The 21285-nt window shown below is 40.3% G+C and overlaps 1 long non-coding RNA gene across 1 annotated transcript; it reads right to left on the bottom strand.

Moving 5' to 3' along the window:
* On the bottom strand, positions 1–884 carry LOC143893058 (uncharacterized). Its single transcript, XR_013255698.1, has 2 exons — positions 730–884; positions 1–280 (listed from the first exon to the last, which is right to left on the bottom strand). It is a non-coding gene; the product is annotated as an uncharacterized LOC143893058 (long non-coding RNA).
* Positions 885–21285: the final 20401 nt, after the last annotated feature.

Here is a 21285-nt window from a genome sequence, read left to right as displayed (position 1 = left end):
GCCAAAAACATTTTCTGTAAGGTCAGTTTCATTCATCAAGAGAGATCGATTTGCTAGTCTATCTCTTAAGAATACATCAACTATTGAAATTCAAATTACAACAAGTAAGGGAAAAACATGATGATCTTTCTGAGACTAGAGAAGTATAGAGCCTCAGCAGGCTTTACTTATACGGGAGGATCCCCTGGGCTTATGTTTCCATTGCTTACTGGAGCAGGAGGACTCGAATCCCCGCTTCTTAAAACTGCAGCTCTCCTCATAAATATAATCACGCCATTACCTTAAAAAAAGGCAAATGAAAAACAGGATTATTCATAAATCATGACATCAAGGTCATGGTTCTGTCCCAAGTAAAATGCAAAACAAGATAAAATAATAAGCGTTCAATTTCGATTGTACACCCACATAACAATTTGGGTGCAAATTGGCCCTGTTTGTTTTGGATTTTGAGAAATGATTTTCACTCCAAAACTGATTATGGAACTCAAAATTGTATTTAATTTGTCCAATAATCTGTTTTCGACTCCAAATCAATGGGGAATGTTATATTCACCCTTTTTTCTTTACTTGGGACAGCCCGCTCTAGTGTAAAAGAGTAGTCATAAATACAATTGAAGGGACTGTCCCAAGTAAAAAAAAAAAAAAAAAAAAACTGGGTGAATATTTCACTTCCCAAATCAATTCTCAAGATCCAAAACAAACCGGGGCATAGTAAAAATTTACCCCCACCTTTTTGAACATTTTCATTTACGATAGCTTGAGCTTGTGATCTCTTGAAGTGAATGGAAGCTAAAATCAGCAACACAATTGCAAGCTGAATGTTTGTACACGGCCAACGCTTCTTCATCTTGTTATGCTGGGAAAGCTAAGTTGCACTAATGAGACTGTTTTTATGTCATATACTGATGGACAAGAAAGTTAGCATGGGATTTGCTAGGATGAATAAGACAAAATCTGCTGAAAAGTGAGACTCTGTGGGTGCTCTATCATGCAACAGCCAGCCTCGAAATGCATTTTTACTAAAGTCCATAAAAAATCTTGATAATATGATGTCGGCCAACACACTTTTTCTTTTAAAATTACAATAATTCGTATGGCTCTTAGATCTTCTTTGTGAAATCGTGGGACCGGCATTTTTGCCCTCTTTTTTTAGTACATTCCACTCATGGTTTTTATTCATTTATTTTATGATCAATTGACTATGGCCCTGTTTGGATTGCTTTAAAAGCTTTTCTCAAGAATGATTCTAACCCTACAATCTAAAGAGGGACTCACATTATGGAAACTTCTATAGACCGGAGGGTTGGGATCATCCTATGGAAATGATTTTTGGGGCACAACCTACTTACATTGTGGCCCATCAAATGGAAAATTCCTATCCCCAAGAGTTTCCCATGAATAATGGAAACTCTAATTATATATACATGCACCTATCACCTATGGGAGAATAGCAAATAAATTGAATGTGCATAGTCTGATTAATATGAAGATCACTCTCAGTATTGAATTCAAAGATATTCATGGGTCCCACATGGGATGTGTATAATCAAGATCGTTGATCCATTGGGCCATCATGAAAATTCTTAACATGCATCCATCAGATTTTGTCCCACAAAAACCAATGTGTGAATAGTCTTGGAAATATAGATCAAGGTACTATGTCATAAAAAAGAAAAAGAAAAAACAAATCGTGTGTATTAACTCAAAGGTCTGTGATAGAGAGAGGACTGGTTAGTTTGTACATTGGCAATGGGAAGGAAAGACAAAATACATGCCCAGAAAATGGGATATTACTTTGGAAAATTGGTCAATGCCACAAACACAACATTGCCAGGACCAGAGAATTGAAAACTCACTAGAGAGGTGGGCTATGGGATTTCCCGGGGAGAGAGAGAGGAGAGGAAAGAGGAGATGTGGGAGGAACTTGGTGAGAGAGAGAGAGAGAGAGGAACGTCCACGTCAGCGTGAACAGTGAAACCCTCATCCTGGAAATACAAAAAATGCTTTTAAAATTTTTCATTTACAAAATATACTGGGGTAAAGTTGAAAAGTAGGAAAAAAAAAACGTGTTTAATACGTTTAAAACGTTTTCCTCAAAATTGTTTTTTTTTTCTGTAAAAGTTTTTCAACGGAGTACCAAATAGCAAACCAATAAAATGTGTTTTTTTTTCTTCAAAAAAATAAAATAAAAAGATACATGGACTTTGCTACTTATGGGTACAGCCTATGATGTGCGGCCCCAGTAAATGAACAGTTTGGATCATTCTTTGAAGATGGTGCGCTGCCTGCCAATCAATTTGAATCAACAGGAAAAGAGAAAGAGCGGTGATAAACTCACCCCCTTCTAGGATGAATTCATCCTGTATTTTTCAAAATGGACTGTACAGCCCACATCATAGAATGATCCAAACCATCCATTTGATGGGCCACAATGTAAATAGGTTGTGCCCCAAAAATCAGTTCCATAGGATGATCCCAACCGTCCGATCTATATAAGTTTCCATGCTGTGGGCCATCAAATGTGTGGTTGGGATCATCCTATGGTGTGGGCTGTACACATGGTTTTAAATTTCGACCAAAATCTGAAATTTCGGACATAAATTTGATATTTCGGGAAATACCACATTTCGGCCGAAATTTCGGAATTCCAGTTCGAAATTTCGAGAAAATGGCATTTAAAAATAAAAAAAAATGTTACAAAATTTCGGTCACAAATTTCGAAGCTTAATACCAAATTTTGGACCGAAATTTCGGATTTCGGTGGGGTCCGAAATAGGTACTAAAACCGAAATTTAAAACCTTAGTTGTACAGTCCATTTTGAAAAATAAGGGGTGAATTTATCACTTTCCAAAGAGAAATCCATTCATCTTTCTGAGATTTCATATGGTGAATATGGAAACCTCTATGGATCAGAGGTCTGAGATCATCATATGGAAAAGATTTTGGGGAAGAACCTATTTACGTTGGTTCCAGAAGATCATATGGACGGTTTGAATCATCCGTGTGGTCCGTTTTGAAAAATAAGGGACTATAAGTGCTCACACCATATAAAATATCAGAAAGATGAATGGATATCTCTTTTGCCTGTTGATTCAAAGTGACTGGTAGCCAGCGCACACACACTCACCAACCCCCACCGAAACGGGATCCGATGAAAAGGGAGGAGTGAAGTATGGCCCACAAATTGAGGTCGTCAACATGGGGACTGTTCACGACGTGACCCGAACCATTAGCCGTAACGCGGGGAGAGTGTGTCACATGAGGCGTGGGGGCGGGACCCACTGGTGTCTATGGGGCCCGCGTGTGCTACTAGTCCAGTGTTCGATGCTCACGCGCCGCTTCGTGTCGCACCTCGCCCGACACGTGTGGTATCGTTAGGGTTTTCTCAATATGGGAAAAGTTTTGTCTCGAGTTTCTAATGATTGATTAATTTATTTCATTTGTAGATCTCTTTGTTGTAGATGAGCTGCTTCCACCTCCGCTCTTTCCATCACATTCTTACGGGAATTTGAGAATTTTGGTGGGTTAGTTTGGAGTAATTGTTGCGTTACGCTTGACTGTTAAATATGATTTTTTTTTAAAAAAACTTAAATGGATATTTTATTTTTTATGGGTAAGCTGGGGTTTGGCAGGAACTCTATGGTTTATTCGATAGAGAGAAATATGAGACAATAATAGGTATAAAACCATCCCTAATTCGGAACATGTGAGAAAGGGAGAACCAAGGCTTAGCATGTATGAGCAACTAAAATAGATATTTAGAATGCTACGCTATGTACTACAATGGGGCTGGCTGCCCACTATGGCATATGTCGGTCCCACGTCTGATTGACCGTAGCCTTCTACATCATTGCACTTGCTTTAGATCTGCTAAGAGTCCAGAATCACCCAAACCAATGTAACATTGTTAGATCTAATGATTGCAGGGTTGGCATTTTTTTGGAACGTGTACCTAAGTGGAATAGGTTTAAAGGGCCTACCTTAGTACGTTCGATCAGCTCTAGAGCAATTGGCGTATCGGTTAGACAATTAACGTTAGGTATGAGAGCAGCCAATGGGAGGGGAGATCTGTGAAAATGACTTAGTTGGAAAAAAGAGCCAGAGCGAAAGTCGCCATATAGTGGGCTGCCGAGGACGATGGGTGTGGAAGCGTAGTTGAATGTTACAAACTTAAGTGAGATAGGTTTAAAGGGCCTAACCTAACTCGTTCCATCAACTCTGGAGGTTTTGAAGCATTAGTTAGGCACCTTACTCCTAACATTTTGTGTACGTGGTTGGAGATCCAAAAGAAGGCCCTCATTTTCTACCATGAATAATGATATGGTGATCAATTGGGTACCTAGATTGGAACCGAACTAATAGCGTCTTCACAAGTTACCAATCTTGGCCCCTTGACTTTTGGCTTTTTCCCCCTTAAATGGGAAAACTACTGATCTCACGCCATGTGGCATGTAGGGATTTGTTCGGTCCCACTTGTTCGGTCCCACTCTACGTCCCCAAATCAGTCTCCATAGCAGCACTCTTCTACCATAGGAGATCGACCTAAATCAAGGCCAATCAAATAGACATTTGGGATCAATCACAAGTCGGTCCCACCATACCCTAATGAGCAAATATAATTGTGATGGGATTTGCTAGCGTCTATCACAGAAGGCATTTCACGGATGGGCTATTGCATGTGAGAGCAGCCACACAGGCTTACTTTTCTGCAGATTTTGTCTTCATTCAAGAGGTGGCTGCTCTCACATGCAACATCCCATCCGCGAAATGCCTTCTGGGATGAACGCTAGCAAATCCCGTCAAAACAATATGTTATTAATTTGTTGCTAACGAGAGTTTTATAAAAAGCGAGGTTATGGGAGCTTTTGTCCTGAGTGTTGATATAAAAAAAACCTGCAAAAATTCCTTTGAGCCTCTCCTTTTCTCATGTGAAAACCCCCCACAAGAGCTTTGAAAAACGAGTGAGTGGGATTTGTATTTCCCACAAACATGCACTTGTGAGAGCAGACCAAGAATCCGAAACAAAATCCACACGCAAAAGGCCAAAAAGTAGCGAATTTCGCCTTTAAATACGACCCTACATGTCTGTTCCCACCACATAATAATCTCTCCTCTTCCTTTCTCCCCCTTTTCCTCTCCCATAGAGTCCGAAACTCATTTCCCAAATTTCCCGGCACCGGAGATGGTTCTTTTCCGGCTAGAGTTCGCTTTTTCCGGTGATGGGTACAAAGGAAAAAGACGCCGGCGGTGGATGGTTCTGTTGTAATTTATCTGAACCCTAGGGGCAAGAGAAACGAGCTTTGTAGTGGCTGTCTTTTGTATTTTGCTTCACAGAATCGAGAGAACAACACTGCATGGCGGGGAATTGAGGAGAAACGGTCCGATTTTAATGCTTTTTATTACTGTTGTTTTTTGTGCTCTTTTTTTTTTTTTTTTTTGGTTATGTTTTATTAAACATGGGGTGTAAGAGACGCATTCGTGGCTACAGTTAGCGATTAGAATTGATTCTGATTTCTTGTAATGCTTTTTGCTGGGAATGCATCACTTACATATGTCATGTAATTGCTTTTAAGAAGAATAGATTAATATATTTTCTTGTCATTTTCTTTTACTCTGCAAGAGATAGCTGCTATTTTAATTTCATTAGCGTAGCCATAAAACTGGATACCATTAAAGGCTCCAACAATGTTTTTCCCCAGTTTGATTTTCTCTTTAGAGAAAGTTGACTGAAGAAATGCGTTGTGAAATAACGTGTGATTTTGAAAGTCTGTTGGATTCTGATTGTGGGGAAGGTGTGGGTGGGACCCACCAGCTGTTAAAATTGTCAAAACACCGGAAATGAGTGGTGGACCCCAGTAACAGTGGTATTTCAATCAAGGCTGTGCAGATTTCGTGAGAAAAAATTTACTTGACCTGATCGAATGGTGGGGTCTTCAAGAAGTCAATTGTAAAACTTAGTTATTTTTAAATTAAAAATTTTCTATTCTTTTATCACTTTTTTGTTTAGAGGAGAATTGAAGGAGGAATCAGAATAGGATGCCGATTCCTGATTCAGGAAATGCAAATGCACAGCTTTTTTCTAACAATGAGATAAATTTAGGGGACAATAAAGAGATCAAAATAAAGTAAAAGTGGCTTTTATCTTCCAAAACAAAGGGTTGTAAGCATCAGGACCTCCCTTTCGTTTATTACCAAGCAAAAGTTAGGGATGATATAAAAAAAAGCTGTTGTGGTTTCCCGATTTAAGAAGGAAAGAGCTTAGATTTCAAGCTACTTTTGTAAGTGTGCTGCCTTGCTTCCTCTTTTCAAAAGAGCACCCTGAGCAGGATGCAGTTGTTGACCCGCGTGCCCTTTTCACAGGACACTGCTGCCTTCACTTTCTTTTTGGTTTTGCTCCTCTCTTTTGCTCTACATTATTATTTAATTTAAAGTACCTTTTGCCTAAAGTCTCTAATTTGTAAAATATGTTCTATCTAGTCGTAAGATTCTCTTATTATCTTAAAAAGTTTGGATTACAGAATAATTTTCAAAACATCCTTCTCCTATTATTAATCTTAAACTTAATTCGGAGGTTGACTAACTTAGAGGAGAATCGTCTTACTTAGAGCCCGCATCTTTTTCCTTTTTTTTAAATTGTGAGATTTTATTGGTAAGAGAGAGGCATGACAGAGATGATCACGGGGACAAAGAGGCATAAAGAAAAAATATACAGGGACAATAACCCTCTTCACAGCACAGTGGAAGAAAATAAAAAACCTCTAGCGCTGCTCTAGCCACTCCTTCACAAGATAGACAATCAACCACATTGTTTGCTGACCTCTTAACATGATGGAAATGAACCAACTACCGTTCAACCCAGTCCAAGATCTTATAAGGGGCCGTTTGCATACGCGTATTTTAGAATCCAGGATTTCTTCAAAATTCTAGCCAAGAGACAAGAGAAGAAGCCGACCAGCCGTCGTTTTTGACTCATTTTTTGACTTCTCGCCCTTCTTTTCGACAGCAAGCAAGAGAGTAGCTTATCCTCCCATATTTCCAGGTTTTAGAAATCTCAGGATGCAGGAGAGATTTTTAAAACCTGAATTTCTCACTTAAAATCCAAGAAACACTGTCAGGACATCATACCCTCTTTTACACTATTTTCAAACTAAAAACCTGGATTCTAAATCCGCGTATCCAAACGCCCCCTAAAAGTCTCCAAGGATGGAAAGATCTACCAACCAACCATCTTATAATATTGAGAGAATCAACCTCAACTAGGAGATTCAATCTCCCTCGCCTAAGCCTACATCTATTAAGTCAAAATAAATCCCTAGCATTGATTTATGATGTGTAAGTCATGTTATGCATAGATATCTCTTTTAGGCACCTTAATAGTTGCAAGTGCGTTGTTTAGTTCATGGCAAAACTTGTTTAGTTCATAGCTGCAATTGTTTAGTTCCTGGAAAAACCTGCATTAAGGACCAAAGATTGGAAGAAATCTCACAAGAGGAAAGTAAAAATTGGGATATCCCAACTTTTGAGTACTTTGGAACTTATTGGTTTGACAGGGATTGCTAGTTCATCAAATGTCATCAACCGGATATCTTGCAAATTTGCCATTGTATCATAAGAAGATGAGCTCCTTGGATTATGGCTGTTGGGCCCTTAGGTCTCATCTAGGGGCGGAGCCAGGAATTTACACTTGGGGGGCCAGACTAACTTACACTTCGTTTTGGGGTGGCCGTTCACTATTACCGGCGTTCTTGAATGCCGGTATATGTGTTTGTACCTTTAGCGGCGTTTATGAACGCCGATAAAAACCTTATTTTGTTTTTACTTATAAAATGGATTTTGCAAGTCATTGGAGGGGGAGAGGGTTCCATGCAAAAGCAATAGTCCCACATCGGAAATGTGAAATGGATGTGGATGCGTTATAAGGAATGGGCACCCTCCCTCCAACAACTAGCTTTTAGGGGTGAGTTCTACTTAGTTTGATTCCCTACAAATGGTACCAGAGCTGGACGTGATAACTCCCAGAAAGATCTCGGTAACCCTAAAGATCTAGGTAACCCCGGTGTGCCTCCAAGGACGGTGGAATTCCCTCGGAAAAGATCTTGTAGTTCCCACGTAGCCAATCTGTGGAGGGCCGAGATTGTCCATGTTGCTCCCATGTGGAGGGGGAGATTGTTGGGGTTCCACGCAAAAGAAAAAATAGTCCCACATCGGTAAAGTGAGATGGACGGAGATGGGCTATAAGGGAATGGGCACCCTCCCTCTAATAGCTAGCTTTTAGGGGTGAGTTCTACCCGGTTAAATTCCATACAAATGGTATCCGAGCTGGGGCGTGGTAACTTCCGGGAAGATCTTGGTAACCACGGTGTGCCTCCGAGGACGGTGGATTTCCCTCGGAGAAGATCTCGTGGTTCACACGTTGCCGCCGCGTGTAGGGGCGAGATGGTAAACGTTGCTTCCGCGTGGAGGGGGTGATTGTTAGGGTTCCACGCAAAAGCAATAGTCCCACATCGGACATGTAAAATGGATGTGGATGGGTTATAAGGGAATGAGCACCCTCCCTTGGGTAGCCGGGTAGATAAAAGAGTTTTTATCTATAACTCATTATTTTTTGGCATCCATTATTTTTTGGCCATTAAGCTAATTTTTTTAACCGTTTGATCCCGTGCATGTAGTAGATTCTTGATTAGTATACATGTGGTGTCTGATATTTCTTGCACATCAAGTCTTAAACATATAAGGGCCCTGCCTACTAAGAAAAGTGTATAATTTTGAATACAGAGATGAGTGTTCATTTTTCTAATAATTTTTCAACATTTTAAAGGGTTTTTGATGCTCTCATTCGCCTCTCAAGTCTCTCCCACTTCCCCTGGGTACGGCCAACCCGAAAAAAAGGAGAGGACCCACACGTTGAGGTATAAATGACTAAATAACACATCTCTGATAGGTTAAGCTTTTGGAGTAAATGGTTGTTTCCCACGACCTAAAACAACACTTCGAAAGATAATTTGATTTGGTATGGATCGCACTGAAAGTAAGATCCAAAGAACACTTTGAACATAGGATCCGACTCATAAAGGATTCAAAACAGATCATGACCGAAACATAAGTAGATCCTGGACCCTGTGGCGCCCTTCATTTTTTCTCTCTTTCATTAGCTTTTAGTATTCCCTTATCTCATAACATTCCATCACAGAAGCGATTAATTAACATTATCAAAACAAGAGACTGTCTAATCCTTTGCGCAAGATTTTATAAGAGTCATGGGCATTTATTTCATTAAAAGAACTCTGCCCGTGAATTAATAGTATTGGGGCACCTATTTGGAAAGGGATGTATGTGTCCCCTCTTCTTCCCAGGGCTACCCCGTCTCGTGTATTTATGACTCTTTCTGCACTACAAGTGGGTGGCCCGGGAATAAAAGGGATGAATATATCTTAAACTTGGATGGCCATTTTGTTGGCCCCGGTTGTAGATATGTTGTGCCCCAAAAATCTTTTTTTCTATGGCGAGGACAAATAATTGAACGGATTAGATCATGTAAGTAGGTGAGCCCCACTTAACTTTTTGTGTGTGTATATATTACAATGCAATACACGCCCATATATTTCCTAACCTTAAGTCAATAAGAAAGGCCTAAACGGATTCCATATCAGAGGTCTTATCATTAACTGTTCACAAAACAAGCGCTAAATCAGAGGTTTCATAAGAACAACAGTCATATATATATATATATATATGAGAAAACGGTTCCTACACGTGTAGAGAGTTCTCTACACACTAGCTTAAAATACAATGGGGGCCCACATTGTTTGGGTGATCCAAGCCATCCATTTTAAAGGCCCTCACATAGATAGGGTGTCTACAAAAAATCAGATCCATAGGATCATCCCAACCCTACGATTTGTGGAGGTAAAATGGATGTCTTTAAACCTTCACAAATTAGTCCATTTTTTGCCTCCGCAGTTCGAATGGTTAGGATGATCCTATGGATCTGATTTTTTGTAGACACCCTATCTATGTGAGGGCCTTTAAAATGGATGGTTTGGATCACCCAAACAATGTGGGCCCCCACTGTATTTTAAGCTAGTAAAAAACCCCGTGCGATGCACGGGCCGACAAAGAACTGTACGGATCACATCACGGGTTGATCCAAACCGTCCATGTGATGGAACACAATATAAATAGGTTGTGCCCCAAAAATCAATTTCATAGGCTAATCCTAGCCCTCCAATCTATAGAGGTTTCCATAATATGTTGTTCCTCTTAAATCGGATGGTTAAGATCATCCTATAGATTTTTTTATTAAAAAAGCATAAAGTAGGGAGGTAGGATTGAAATTGTTTGGCTTTAATAGGTGCCTTTGTTAAAAAGCATAAAGGAGGGGGTAGGATTGAAAATATGTGTGTTGAATGGGTGCCTTTGTTAAAAAAAGTCAAAAAGAGTGATGTGTAATTCTACAAAAAATTCTCTTATTTTCTCTTATTTTCTCTTATATATATATATATATATATATATATATATATATATATATATATATATATATATATATATATATATATATGAGGAAACTATTGGTGAGCTTAAGCGCACCAAACCTATAGTGCGCTTAAGCTCCCCAATCACATGTGGTGATCCAAACCATTCATTTGCAAGGTCTTATGATAGATAGGAGTTGTACCAAAAATCAGCTCCATAGGATCATTCTAACCCCTCCATTTGCGGAGGACAAAAAATGGGCAGATTTGCCCTATCTATGTAAGGGACTTTAAAATGAATGCTTTGGATCATCCTAAAAAAGTGGGCCCCCATGTGATTGGGCGCTTAAGGTCACCATAAGTTTGGTGAGCTTAAGCGCACCAACAGTTTCCTCTATATATATATATATATATATATATATATATATATATATATATATATGAGAAAACGGTTTCTACACACGTGTAGATAAGTTATCTACACACTAGCTTAAAATACAGTGGAGGCCCACATTGTCTGGGTGATCCAAGCCATCCATTTTAAAGGCCCTCACATAGATAGGGTGTCTACAAAAAATCAGATCCATAGGATTATCCCAACCCTACGATTTGTGGAGGTAAAATGGATGTCTTTAAACCTTCACAAATTAGTCCAATTTTTGCCTCCACAGTTCGAATGGTTAGGATGATCCTATGGATCTGATTTATTGTGGACACCCTATCGATGTGAGGGCCTTAAAAATGAATGGTTTGGATCACCCAAATAATGTGGCCCCCACTGTATTTTAACCTAGTGTGTAGATAACTTATCTACACATGTGTGTAGGAACCGTTTTCTCTCTCTCTCTCTCTCTCTCTTTATATATATATATATATGAGAAAATGGTTTGTGTGCAGTTGCACAGATAAGTTATCTGTGCATGTGCATGGCTGCACAAACCATGGGGGGACCAAATCTTTTGGGGGATCCAAAGCATTCATTTAGAAGGCCCTTCCATGGATATGGTGTGTACAAAAAATCAGCCATTTAGGATCATCCTAACCCTGCCATTTGTGGAGGGAAAAAATGGGCAGAAACAACGTCTGTCCATTTCCCCCTCCAACTTTGATTGGGTTAGGATGATCCTATAGGGCTGATTTTTGGTGCACACCCTATTCATGGAAGGGCCTTCCAAATGAATGTTTTGGATCCCCCAAAAAGTGTGGCCTCCATCATGGTTTGTGTAGCCATGCACAGATAGCTTCTCTATGCAGCTGCCCACAAACTGTTTCCTCTCTCTCTCTCTCTCTCTCTCTCTCTATATATATATATATATATATATATATATATATATATATATATATACTCTGGTTACACTCGGGTCGGGTTGCGCAAGCCCTCAACTCGTACGGTGGAGAAAAATTCGGGTCTAATATTGTATTGAGTAAAAATGTGTTAAATTGTCCAATGTGGGACGTTTGTTGGGCATAGATCATCCATACATAGCAGGCCGTTGAAAACTGACCCACACGTAGCCCAATGCGGGCCTCTGCTCATCGAAGTGACTTCGCCCAAACTCTCACCCCTGCTAAAAATGTTTCATTTCTATTAATACGCTGATTCCCGTTGAAGTTTGGTGTCTTGTTCACACGGAAGTGGAGTGGGCCCATCCTAGTTTGGTTATGAGTGGGACTCTTAATGAAAGTGAGACTCTCTTATATGTTTTCTTCTCTTATTTGGAAAAATAAACGGAAGTTTGTTGCACCGGTGCATGACAAGCAGAGAGAGGTATAAAACTGGATACCATTAAAGGCTCCAATATTGTTTTTCCCATATCACTCCAACCCCTACCATTATATTAATTAAAGAAAGGCCATACAATAGGAACAAGACCACTCCCCAATCCTTAGAACAATGTCTAAGGAAGGGGTAGAACAACAAAGGACTTGATATCCTTGATATCAAAATTCAAAACAAGCATCAAAACTCAAAACAAGCAAGAGAAGAGAGAATACACGTGATGTATAAAGCCATCTCAATTCTCGTCTCAACTAGGGTATGTATTAGAGAAAGTCTAGCGAAGAAATGCAATGTGAAATAACGTGCGAGTTTGAAAGTCTGTTGGATTCTGATTGGGTGCAGGAGTGGGACCCACCACTTGTTTAAAATTGTCAAAGCGAAGCCTGTACGAGAAACGAGTGGTGGACCCCCTAACAGTCATATTTCAATCAGGTGGAATGATGATGGGATTCAAGCTCGTATTGTAGCCAATTACTGTGCAGATTCGTGGGAAAAAATCTTACTTGACCTGATCTAATGGTGGGGTCTTCAAGAAGTCAAATGTAAATTTAGTTGAGAACTTGAGATTTGCATTTTGGATTGCCGGAATCAGGCGCTGGAATCAGCATCTTATTTCGATTCTGTTCGATTCCAACATTTAATTTATAAAATTAAAAGAAATAGGGTTTGGAATTTACACCCGAGCAATATTAAAGGGGGCAAAATACTGGAATTACATTTACACCCCTTCTAGTTTCTGACACATCCACTTCAACCCCTATAGTTTAAAAAGTGACAAAGACATCCCCTCTAGTTTCGTTTTGTTTAAGGTTTGCCCCCTCAGCTGAAGGTTCGTCTAAAGATTGAAGGGTTAGGATGATCCGATGGAGCTAATTTTTTGGGCACACCCTATCTATGTCAGGACCCATCAAATGAACGCTTTGGATCATCCAAATAATGTGGGCCCATACCCGAATCCAAAGCGTTTGGTAGTGTTTGGATTCTTTTCTTTTATCAAAATAAAGAGATCAAAATAAAGTAAAAGTGGCTTTTATCTTCCAAAAACAAAGGGTTGTAAACATCAGCACCTCCCTTTCGTTTATTACCAAGCAAAAGATAGGTAGTATAAAAAAAGCTGTTGTGGTTCCCCGATTTAAGAAGGAAAGAGCTTAGATGTCAAGCTGCTTTTGGAAAGAGCATCCCTGCGCAGGATACAGTTGTTGACCTGCGTGCCCTTTTCACAAGACATTGGTTTCACCTCCTTCTCTCTTTTGCTCTACATTATTATTTATTTTAAAAGTATCTTTTGACATTAGTCTTTAATTTGTAAAATATGTTCTAGTTAGTCGTAGTTTCAGTTATTATCTAAAAAGTTTGGATTAGAGAATAATTTTCAAAACATCCTTCTCCTAATGTTAATCTAAAACACAATCGGAGGTCGACTAACTTAGAGGCGAATCGTCTTGCTAGAGTCGGTGTGGATCGCCCATCTCTGGAGATTTTCGATTTCTTACTCCCTTGATGAGGGGATCTTTTCTTTCCTTTAATGATACTCCATTGTTTCAAATTAAAAAAAACACTCATTTTTTGTTTTAAATTATTAGAAATTTAATCATCGCTACTCGGCCTTCTCCCTCCCCTTCTAAGTTTCGATCTTCTTTTTTAAACGGTGAGATTTTACTGGTTAAGAGAGAACCATGACAGAGATGGTCATTGGGACGAAGAGAAATAAAGAAAAAAATATACAAGGACAATAACCCTAAAAAATCTCTTGTGCCTCTCTAGCAACTCCGTCAAAAGCTAGACAATCCGCCTCACTGATCCATGACCTCCTGCCTTTAACCCGGTCTAAGATCTCGTCAATAAACTCTAAATTAATGTCTCCAGGGATGGGGAGGACCCACCATCCAACCATCTTATAATATTTAGAGAATCACCCTCAACTAGGAGATTCAATCTCCCTTCCCTATGCCAGTATCTATTAGGTCAAAATGAAACCCTAGTATTGATTTATGATATATATGTAAGTCATGTTATGCATTGTAATCTCTTTTAGGCACCTTCATAGTTGCAAGTGCGTGGGGTGTAATTGTTTAATTCATGCCAAAGCTTGAATTTAGCCAAGACTAAGGACCAAACATTGGAAGAAGTCTCACAAGCGGAAGTAAAAATTGGGATATCCCAACTTTTGAGTACTTGTAACCGATTGGTTTGACAGGGTTATCTTGCAAATTTTCCATTGTGTCATAAGAAGATGAGCTCCTTGGATTATGTCTGTTAAGCCTTTGGTCTCTTCCTCACTAGATGAGTGATTAGCATACTTTTAGAAGTTGAGTTACTCTCTATTTTACAACCAAATTTTCAATTTAAAATGGGCTTAAAATTTATTTTACACCCATTTTAAATCAAAAGAATTAGAGTCAAATGGAGTTGCAGAACTTATTTTTAAATGAAACTCTTTCTTCTTAGAGAAGAAATAATCGCTCGAGCGGAGTAAATAATTCTTAACCAACTTGTTTTCATTCGGCTTCTCGTTGTATCTTGACTCTCGACACCAACAATCTCAAGCTCCACTCTTCTGGAGCTCTCTCTCTCAACCACTCCAACTAGCTCAAGGTCTCACTTCTCAGCTCCTAAATAAAGCTAAGGCCCTGATCATTTCATATTGTGAAAACTGATGGTGGGCCCAAGGCCAATAAACGTTTGGGGCCCACCATCAGTTGTCACAATCTCAAACGAACAGGGCCTTAGTCTAGATAGAATATTCTAAAATTTTCAAAAATGCTAATTGTCAACAATGTACCAACTCAAAACCTCATGGGTTGCATGTGCCATGGGTACGGCCAACCCAAAAAAAAGAGGACCCGCACGTGATAGATTAAGCTTTTGGAGTAAATGGTTGTTTCACATGACCTAAAACAACACTTCGAAAGATAATTTGATCTGCTATGGATCGCACTGAAAGTAAGATCCAAAGAACACTTTGAACATAGGATCCGACTATAAAGGATTCAAAACAGATCATGACCGAAACATAAGTAGATCCTATCAGACTTGGACCCTGTGCCCTGTGTCGCCCTTAATTTTTTCTTTCGTTCATTAGCTTAATTTAGTCAAGGTGGCAAAATGACCGTGCCGGCAGCACAGCACGAAACTCCTTGGCCCAATGTGGCCCGCGGGCCAGGCACGGCATGATTTGGCCACGGGCCGTGCCGGCAGGGCAAGGAAAAGTTTGAGGTTAGGCACGGCACAGCCCACGGCCCGTATCGTACCGGTCCGGGAAAACAGCCTTATATGCTCACTTTTTCACTGATTTTGCCATGCCAGGCCGGGCCGCTTGTCATGCAGTGCCGTGCCATTCCGCTAGCCTAAACCCACAGCCCGGTATGGCCTGCGACTTCGTGCTGTGACGTGCCATGCCGGCAAGGCCCATTTGCCACCATGAGCTTTTAGTATTCCCTTATCCCATAACATTACATCACAGAAGCGATTAATTAACATTATCAAAGCAAGAGACTGTCTGTATCCTTTAGGCGAGATTTTAGAAGAATCATGGGCATTTATTTCAATGCAAGAACTCTGCCCGTGAATTAATAATATTGGGGCCACCTTTTTGCGAAGGGATGTATGTGTCCCCTCTTCTTCCCATGGCTACCCTGTCTCGTGCATTTCAGACTATTTCTACACTACAAGGGGTGACCCGGGAATAAAAGGATGACTTAAACTTAGATGGCCATTTTGTTCCCCCGGTTATAGACATGTTGTGTCCCAAAAATCTTCTCTACGGCGAGGACAAATAATTGAACGGATTAGATCATGTAAGTAGGTGAGCCCCACTTAACTTTTTTTTGTGTGCATTTCCTACATTTCCTAACCTAAGTCCATAAAACGGGCCTAGACGGATTCCACAACAGAGGTCTTATCATTAACTGTTCACAAAACAAGCCCTAAATCAGACCATGTCAAGATTTTCTTCCTCAGAGACAACCGATCCGAAAATAAGAAAAACTTTAATAAAACATGCAAACATTCATACGAGAAGACACCTTTTCAAAAAAAATTCATACGAGAAGACAAAGGAAAGGAAAGATAATATGGCGCTTGAGAGAGAGACTAAAATTATCCCACATCAAGGGAGATGGCCTCAAGAGCAATAGAGATTAAGGGAGAAAGAGATGATTTTTTTTTCATTCATGCTCTAATAGAAGATTACAAGTTATTTTTATCGAATTGATAACAAGTAAACTAGATATCCTGGATAGGATAACTCCTAAAAATACTACCAATATCTCCTAGGCCTACTGAATATATTTAGAAATTATATGGCAGCCGACCGTGAACTCCCATCAAGGTGGAACGTCAGAGTACCACCCTTGATATTTGATCCAGCAACAGCCTCTTAAAAAGTGGTCTGCTGCTGTTGGATCAAATACCAAGGTTGGTACCGCTTTGACGGTACTTCACAGTCGGGCACCATATGAAAACTCGAATATATAATACTATATCTACCAAAATTACTACCAATATCTCTTACTCAATATAGAATAGACTAACTACTAAAAATACCACCAACTGCCATGTTCCCATCAAAATACCCCTTCTACCTTTCACTCCCACCCCGTGAAGCTTGAGGAATGAAAGGAAAGGGAGGAGCCCCTTGAAATAAAGGGAATGGGTGATATAGGAAAATTCATCTTCCTTCTTACTGACTGCTATATAGATATCTGAGAAGAAGAAAGAGTTCTCCTACCACCCCATTCCCCCAACTTCAAAGAGATCTTTCACCCTCTCCATACACCTCATGTACTCCTCTATTTCTTCTTCCCATGTCCTTTCTTACCTCTCTTTTTATAGGCAGTTCTGTGGCTTTACAAGGAAAGTACCGTGACAAAGCATAGCGCGGCAGATATGGTTCCAGCCAATGATGCGTTGTTACGTGAGGTGGACTGCTATTCCCGTAGGTGATTTTGATTTTCCATGGATTTTCTTTCCTAAACGGGGACAGCAAAAGCTTTCGCTAATTGCAAGGGCGTCTGTTATTTTTCATGGTTCAAGGAATGCTTCACAAGGGGGGTTTGTTATCACATAGTGGGCTTATATTTAATTGATCCAAACTGTCCATTTGGTGGGCCCTAATGTCAGATCTCCAGTGGCCTACAAATCAAGACCAGGGCAATCCTAACCTGATTGGGATTTGCTAGGCAATTTCGCCCGAAACAGGTAGATGAGAATCTAGGGAAGAGACTCCATGTTGCTCCCTAGAATCTCATTAATTAAGGGTTAAAAATAGGACAAGATAGAAACGGGCTTGGGCCGAGTTTGTTGAACGAGATTTTCTTCTTTTTTATTGCGCAACTCATTCTCCGCTCCTAAAAATCTAGGAGAAACCACTTTAATAATGGTGGCCGAACATGCCGTAAATGTAAAATCATTGCTTCATTTAATCAAAGGGAAGTGATATATTCGCTCCTTTTTTAAACTTGTTACTGCCCCGCTAGTGTATTTATGACAACTCTTTTAAACGCGGCCAGTTGCACATATAGCGGAATGCCAGATCTGCAACAAGGATGTAGGTTCCCAGATGACATCAGCCAATTTGTCACCACCGTCTCCATTCCAGATGTCCTATCCAGTCGAATCATCTTACAGGATTGTACACGCATGTACTGCCACGCCAACATCTCCAGCGATATACCCGATCCACATCACCGTAACATCACACCCAAGACACCGAAACTCCTTCCTATATGAAGGGGGGACCTTCTCCATTCAAAAACATCGCGTGAAAAAAGAGGAAAACACAGAACTTCATATCACACAGAATACGCTTCGTATTCCAAGGTCACGGAGAGAAACCCCTCTAGTTGCGCCACTACCCATTCCATTCTGATTCTCCTTTTCCTCCTGGTGCCTCAATTTGACTTGAGTATTGAAGGGTCTCCTCGAAGTTCCGACTCCGGTTGGTCCTTAATCCTTGTCTGTGGGTGCAGGATACAGGTCGATGTGCACCCCTTTGAAGAAGCTCATCCAGACCACTCACATTCATTTACAAATTTGAGCAGCATTAGAGCTTTTTGGGAATTGTAACAGCTTTTGACAACTTATTAAATCAGTTCATACTCCCGATTGGGCTCATCTCTAAGGTAATTAGACAAGAACCAAAGTAAGAATTCAACGGGACCTTGCCAATCTTTATCTGATTCGAGGTGTAGGGTCCTTGTTAAATCACATGTAACATTTCTTGCAAAATTTCCATTGTGTCATAAGAAGATGAGCTCCTTGGATTATGTCTGTTGAGCCCTTGGTCTCTTCCTCACTAGATGAGTGAATAGCATACATATGGGGTCCGTTATTTTTTGGCCATTAAGCTGTCTATTGAGCATCACTAATATATAACTCATTAAGTATGGCCTACTAATTTCCTCTTCAGGAATGTTTGGCAGGCATGAAAACAGTTGTAAACCCGAAGGGGGGGGGGGGGGGGGGGGGTTGTTGTGGTTGAGAGAGAGATTTGAGGGGGTTGGGAGAAGGGAGCACGAAAAGTTCCTTGAAAAAAAAAAGGAAAGAAAAAGCAATTTGAGGCAATAATTTTTCATCATTTTTAAGGATTTCTGATGCTTTCTCTTTCGCACTCTCAAGTCCCTCCCCCTTCTCAGATCCTATCACAATTCGGCCTACGAATATTTGTTGGAATGAATTTTCATGGTTGCCAAACATGGCCTTCATGTTTGTTGAACCAAATAGATAAAAGAGTTTTTCTTGGACAGTGTTGGAAAAGGACACAAATCTTTACTAGGGCTGGAAGGACCTCTCCTTCCTACCAAACTTACAATATCCAATCACATGAGTAGCAGGGCATATAACATTTAGAAGTTGAGTTACTCTCAATTTTACACCCATTTTACAACCAATTTTTCAATTTAAAACGGGCTTAAAATTTATTTTACACCCATTTTAAATCAAAAGAATTAGAGCCAAATGGAGTTGCAGAACTTATTTTTAAATGAAACTCTTTCTTCTTAGAGAAGAAATAATCGCTCGAGCGGAGTAAATAATTCTTAACCAACTTGTTTTCATTCGGCTTCTCGTTGTATCATGACTCTCGACACCAACAATCTCAAGCTCCACTCTTCTGGAGCTCTCTCTCTCAACCACTCCAACTAGCTCATGGTCTCACTTCTCAGCTCCTAAATAAAGCTAAGGCCCTGATCATTTCATATTGTGAAAACTGATGGTGGGCCCAAGGCCAATAATCGTTTGGGGCTACCATCAGTTGTCACAATATGAAACGAACAGGGCCTTAGTCTAGATAGAGTATTCTAAATTTTTCAAAAATGCTAATTGTCAACAATGTACCAACCAAAACCTCATGGGTTGCATGTGCCATGGGTACGGCCAACCCAAAAAAAATAGGACCCGCACGAGCTTTTGGAGTAAATGGTTGTTTCACCTGACCTAAAACAACACTTGGAAAGATAATTTGATCTGCTATGGATCGCACTGAAAGTAAGATCCAAAGAACACTTTGAACATAGGATCCGACTATAAAGGATTCCAAACAGATCATGACCGAAACATAAGTAGATCCTATCAGACTTGGACCCTGTGGCCTGTGTCGCCCTTAATTTTTTCTTTCGTTCATTAGCTTAATTTAGTCAAGGTGGCAAAATGACCGTGCCGGCAGCAGGGCACGAAACTTTTTGGCCCAATGTGGCCCGCAGGCCAGGCACGGCATGATTTGGCCACGGGCTGTGCCGGCAGGGCAAGGAAAAGTTTGAGGTTAGGCACGCCACAGCCCACGGGCAGTATCGTGCCGGTCCGGGAAAACAGCCTTATATGCTCACTTTTTCACTGATTTTGCCATGCCAGGCCGGGCCGCTTGTCATGCCGTGCCGTGCCATTCCGCTAGCCTAAACCCACAGCCCGGTATGGCCCGTGACTTCGTGCCGTGACATGCCGTGCCGGCAAGGCCCATTTGCCACCATGAGCTTTTAGTATTCCCTTATCTCATAACATTACATCACAGAAGCGATTAATTAACATTATCAAAGCAAGAGACTGTCTATATCCTTTAGGCGAGATTTTAGAAGAATCATGGGCATTTATTTCAATGCCAGAACTCTGCCAGTGAATTAATAATATTGGGGCCACCTTTTTGTGAAGGGATGTTTGTGTCCCCTCTTCTTCCCATGGCTACCCTGTCTCGTGCATTCCAGACTATTTCTACACTACAAGGGGTGACCCGGGAATAAAAGGATGACTTAAACTTAGATGGCCATTTTGTTCCCCCGGTTGTAGACATGTTGTGTCCCAAAAATCTTCTCTACGGCGAGGACAAATAATTGAACGGATTAGATCATGTAAGTAGGTGAGCCCCACTTAGCTTTTTTTTTGTGTGCATCTATTACACTGCAATACACTCTCTCATACATTTCCTAACCTTAAGCCCATAAAACGGGCCTAGACGGATTCCACAACAGAGGTCTTATCATCAACTGTTCACAAAACAAGCCCTAAATCAGACCATGTCAAGATTTTCTTCATCAGAGACAACCGATCCGAAAATTAAAAAAACATTAATAAAACATGCAAACATTCATACGAGAAGACAAAGGAAAGGAAAGATAATATGGCGCTTGAGAGAGAGACTAAAATTATCCCACATCAAGGGAGATGGCCTCAAGAGCAATAGAGATTAAGGGAGAAAGAGATGATTTTTTTTTCATTCATGCTCTAATAGAAGATTACAAGTTATTTTTATCGAAGTGATAACAACTAAACTAGATATCCTGGACAGGATAACTACTAAAAATACTACCAATATCTCCTACGCCTACTGAATATATTGAGAAATTATATGGCAGCCGACCGTGAACTCCCATCATGGTGGAACGTCAGAGGTACCACCCTTGATATTTGATCCAGCAACAGCCTCTTAAAAAGTGGTCTGCTGTTGGATCAAATACCAAGGTTGGTACCGCTTTGACGGTACTTCACGGTCGGGCACCATATAAAAACTCGAATATATAATACTATATCGACCAAAATTACTA

This window comes from Tasmannia lanceolata, unplaced genomic scaffold, assembly GCF_043159265.1.
Source record: "Tasmannia lanceolata isolate RefF3 unplaced genomic scaffold, GAP_Taslan_0.1 ptg000015l, whole genome shotgun sequence".
In the NCBI taxonomy this organism is placed as follows: domain Eukaryota; kingdom Viridiplantae; phylum Streptophyta; class Magnoliopsida; order Canellales; family Winteraceae; genus Tasmannia; species Tasmannia lanceolata.
Note: the sequence above shows the minus strand (reverse complement) of the source record. Positions and strands in the feature narration are given on the sequence as shown.